We start from the raw sequence: 5,573 nt of genomic DNA on the forward strand, positions 1-5,573 counted from the left end.
GTCGTCTGGAAATCGTCTGGAACCGTGTGTAACGCTCGGTGGACGTCGTCTAGAACCGCCTGTGGAGGGTGGCGAGTGTCGTCTGGAAGTGCGGCGTCTACATCCGGGCGAGCTGTTCCACCGCGCTTTTCGTGAACGATCGCCGGCACCGGTGACGTGACCAGCCGCACCAAAAATATGTCTTCAACCTTTGTGGTCGGCTTCGGCCGTGCGCGACAATCGGCACGATTTGCCGACGATGGGGGGCCGATCAATGTGTAGCGCAAGTAACACCAGGAACAGGGCCTAAGACGCCAAGCCAACAACTACATACCGGGCGAACTCAACGGAACGAGATAACTTCCGAGTCGTTTCCCGCGATTCGTATATCGCGAACGGACGACTGCACTTGGCGCGAACGCAGCAATCGGTCCAAAACTTGCGTCTTGTCTTCGCAGGCGAAGCGGTATCCCTTCACGCGCGCAAGGTGAAATCGAAGAAGACCGTCAACTCCGGAATTAGATAAGCTCGGAGACAAGCCTAACTACACACACACACACGCGCGCGCACCTAAAAGAACGAGCTCGTTGAGCTATAGTCTTCCAAAACCACACATGCGCAACAACGCTTCCACCGGGATTCAGAAAAAAAGTTGCTGCTGTATGTCAAGCCCCTCGCTCGAGCCTCCTCCCCAAGCTGCACGCAGAAGACAGGTCAAAGATTCGATTCCAGTAGTACTGAACGGCGGCGTTCCTAAGAAGCAGACGTGCGCAATTCCTTCTGGCGTCTTGGTCCGACACCCGCTTGCCACAACGGCCAAGAGCCAAAATGACTACAGTCGCTGGTTTGCCAACGGCCACGGCAATATCTTCTGCAGGCTGCAGAACCGCGTATCTGAGTTGGACCACGTATCTGGGAGGGGTGGGGAGGGGTGCTGTCGCTGCAAAGCGCGCTGTGCACTCTTATCCGAGCTAAACGCACACGAGGTTCCGTCCCTCCCGGGACAGATGGGCGAATGCCCGATCGGTTCCTGTCTTATTGTGGGAAAGAAGCCCCCTTGACTCTGATTTACATCTTGACCGATTCGCAGAAGCGAGACGGCTGGCGAGTCCGCCCGCGCGACAGATTATAAGATGCGGATGACAGACAAGCTGGATGTCGCGAGAGCTACAGCAACCGGTGTCGTGCAAGCGCAGTTCACAATCTGTGACGACACCGTTATCTTATTGTTCTTGTGTAGCACTCATTCACGTCCTGTCGAACAAGTTTCTGATGCGTCGAGAAACCGATAATAAAGAAACAATGAACATTGTCTTTTTCGCTTTTTTTTTTCTCCTCGTCTACGAAGAGTTCGCCTATAAGGTGTGTTTGTGTAGAGCGGAAAGTTTCAAGAAAAAGTGCTGTTTGCGTTAGGATGATGCGAAGTCACGTGACTAAGTTTTTTTTTTTCTTCTTGTTGCTCGCTGTTAAAGACTATTAATGGCGGAACCACCATAGGCGGCGTGAGTTCATATTAGCACGAATTGCACTGACTCTGTGAAACGAAGGAGTCTTCGGGGTAGAAGGGAATAGGGGTTTATTACGCAGAGCACATACACCCTTTGGGATAAGATACACCCCAGAGGGTGTATCTTGTTCCCAAACAATAATAATCTCTTGCTTGCGTTTTCTTTCTCGAAAACTCTGCGCTGGCTACTTTCCTGTCAAGAATGCTGATAAACGCGCATGCAGTTCGTGACCTGGGAGCATCGGGTGCCCAGCGTTAAAGAACGAAAGGCACGCAAGATAGGTGACGATTATTGTTTGAAGTCAATACCGGATGTTTATACGAATCCTTTAGGTAATACTTTAAAATAGCAGTTTTGAAAATAAAACGACAGTTCCTTCAGAGACATGCCATCAGCGGTGGCGACCGCAGGTTGACGGGTGATACGTGTTAATTAGTCGCTAATTATTAAAAATCCATCAACCTTTAAACATTTGGTTTCAGCGGGCTCATTTGGTTTCAATCGGGAAATTGAAGCGAGCTCTTTGTACAAGCCATATCAACTTTCGGATCTGTAAAACAATTCACCGGCGATTATGGTACTAACAATGCGAAATTCGAGCGCAGCTCTATATGCGTTTTCATTTCGTGATATATTGGCTGGCAGGGACAATCTGTCTCGTGCGGCACGTTGCAAACGGAGCGAAGTGTGGCGCGACTGCCTCGCCAATCGGGATATTGCGAGAGGCAGCGCGTGGGCGCGATACACAGCAGTCGCCGCAGACATGCCTCCGCTCATGCAGCGCTTTGTTTCCATACAGACGACGCGTGCTACTATGGCGTCATCTCGAGGCCATCGTCACCGCAAAGCCCGTCTTGCACGGCACCACGCCTTTCTTCTCACGCTTTCGCCATACCCTCCTCCTCCACTTTTCTCATCGCGCTGTCTTCGCTATTGCAGTATTTCATCTCCCGTTGCACTCCGCGTTCGCTTTCATCCTTCGCTGTGATCGTTCGCCCGGTTACGAGGGACAACGCCAACGCTCGCCGCAGTGTGGATACGCGGGATACTGATATATACCAGCAGTTATGAGGAATACATGCGGTTGGTAAAATCAGGTAATTAACACAATGTAACTAGAAAGTGATAATAGGTAACGAGAAGTTAATTGGGAAAAACAATGGGTGAGGGAAACGCCGACCATGGCGACAGACGATTAAGTGAAATTGCGAGATAATAGAATGAATAAATTTTTCACCGAGTAGTGTACTTGTTTGAGCGAGTTGGTAGCATTTCATGACAGGCTTTTGCAGGTCGGCGTCAATAAATTAGCATTTCTCGACCTCAAGTTGGGCGCAGAAAGCATCTTCGGGGCGTGCCGCGCGTCTCATAGTGCGTGCAACAATCGGCCGTTAGTCCGTTAGTCGTCCACAAAAAATGTGGGCCGATCCTGGCGGCAGTGCAGAAAGGGTCCAAGCGCAATGGCACATACCCCTGTGAACTAGCGAAGCCGAGCCCGGCTAAATTTAGATAAGCATGGTTGGGACAATTTAAGCTTAGTCAGTCATCGATAGGTAATTGATAGCCAATCAATAGCTAATCAGTAATCGATCGATAATAAATAAATTGCGGAAAATGCTGGGGATGAATTAGTAGCGCTTAGCCTAGCTCAAATACGTGGCCAATACCTTGCGATAGCCAATCAATAGCTAATCGATCAATAATCAAATTCTGGGAAATGACTTGGTAGTGCTTAGCCTAGCCCAAATAAGTGGCCAATACCTTGCGATAGCCAATGAATAGCTAATCAATAATCAATAAATTCCGGAAAATGCTGGAGATGACTTGGCAGTGCTTAGCCTAGCCCAAATACGTGGCCAACACCTTGTGATAGCCAATCAATATACAATCAATGGCTAATCAAAAATCGATCAGTAATCAATAAATTCCGAGAAATGCTGGGGATGACTTGGTAGTGCTTAGCCTAGCCTAAAAGCCAGGACTACCTAGGCGCCCATCAGCCCCGCTGTCTCTTTAGCATTGCACCTCCAGTGAAAGCTACGCTATTTTTCTTTTTTTTTATTTGCACCAAACTGGTGTACATCATACCTCGCCTGCGTATAAAATTTCACCCTGCTCGCAAATAAAATTCCACTTGAAAGTTCCGAGCTTGTGTATGTATAGTCTCTCGTCACCCAGTTTGGGTGAAAAAGCCTGCAGTCATGGATCACCTGTGCCGGCACTTGGGTTTTGGCACCATCTAATACGAATAAGCAGACATCACTGCCGTGTTAACAAGCAGCTAGGCAAAATTTCATTCCGCAGTTTTACGAGCCAAAACCATGGTCAGATTATGAGGCACGCCGTAGTGGAGGACTCCAGACTAGTTTTGACCCACTGGAGTTCTTTAAAGTGCACTTAATGAAGTGGAGGGGCATATTCGCATTCCGGACCCATTCTAAATGCAGCCACCGCGGCCGGGAACGAACCCGCGACCTCGCGCTCAGCAGCGCAATGCCATAGCCAATGCGCTACCAGGGCGGTATCTCGAAACTTGCTATGTACAGACTTTGGCTTCTTCGGTATACAAAGTGATCCATCTTTACTGATAAAGCGTTAACTAGGTCCTAGCTGACGCCATCAACATACATGACATCACAGCACGATGGTTCGGGAACATTAAAAAGGTGTCGCCATCTGTATTCCGTCATTGCACCTTTTCTGACTTATCAAGCGTCTCATAACGATAGGAGTACATGGCTCTTCCGGCATTATGAAATAATTTACGAATAGATCTCAACTTGGCTTTTTCTCTCTAGTGTTTCTTTGGCGTAACAAGGCAATAGGTGGTGCCCAAATCCTATCCCCAGCCACGGCTCCCTCTAACAGAAACCAATCTCGAAGGCTATGCTATTGCTTACTGCATGCGCCGGAAGCGATTGCAGAGCCGGAAACACGTCATGAACGCCATAGTGGAAGGCTTCAGATTATATTTAAACACTTAAGGTTACACCACCTTCACAAGAATGAAAATGTTAGTACATGACCGTTCTTTTTTTTTTTTACATTCCGCACCCGTCAATCCACGACCTATTAGCATCAGGGCTGCTATATTGTAGTGATGACATTTAAAAGCGAAGCACTTTAGGGGCCGGGGCTGTCAGCAGCGTCCCTCGCGGGTGATCAGTCGTGATCACGCTCACAAACAAGTGCTCAAATCAGGGTCATAACAAGTGCAAAATTTATCAAAACCGGTGCAAAATAAACAAACATGATTCTGAAAAATTTAAGACAGAAATAATCAAGCATTAAGTGCATTAATTAGCACAAACTCGTTAAAATCAGTTCCGAAACGCCAGACTGGTACCAGCGCAGCACAAGAGAGGGCACCACCACCCCATAAGCGCTCGATTGCTCGATCCCTCCAGCGCTACTCCTGCACCGGCGCATCACTGCTCCGCACTTCCCCACGTTTCACGTTAGTGGAGCGGATTAGCGCTGGATTTGAACTAGACAAGTGCAGGATTTGAGCTGGATTTAAAGTGCATTTGAGCTAAATTCTGCAACTGCACGGAGTTGCCACAAATCGTCCAACCACAGCCAAAGCTAACGGTTGCGCGCTGCAACCTTATCGTGCGAGTTTTGCGCAACGCGCCAGTTCGCTTCTCTCTCGTCCGTCTGCTGAGGACTTCGAGCCCAATTTTTTTTATGACTCGTGCAGCTCAGTCTGAAAATGTCCTCCTTCATTTGTGCTGTAAAGGACATCCCCCTGTCCGTGATCACACAAGACGGGGCGCCATGACGCAGGACAATGTGGTGTAAGCAGAACTTTGGAAGCCGTGCCGCAGGACAGTGCTTTTTTGATGCCAATTCTTTTCGCCGCTTTTCGCACTCATGAGTGGCCGCGTTCGACGCTTTGACCCCTCACGAATGCGAAAACCGCCGAAAGGCATTAGCATCAGGAAAAGGTATCGCTACAACATCGCGGCACAGAATGCTATATATCCATTGAGCCACCGTGACTGGTGACGAAGGCAACAACACAACACGATCGAAGCAGCAGCTTTTAACACCAATTTAGGTAACACACAACATGTGACACGCACA

The sequence above is a fragment of the Dermacentor silvarum genome, chromosome 9, assembly GCF_013339745.2.
Source record: "Dermacentor silvarum isolate Dsil-2018 chromosome 9, BIME_Dsil_1.4, whole genome shotgun sequence".
In the NCBI taxonomy this organism is placed as follows: Eukaryota; Metazoa; Arthropoda; class Arachnida; order Ixodida; family Ixodidae; genus Dermacentor; species Dermacentor silvarum.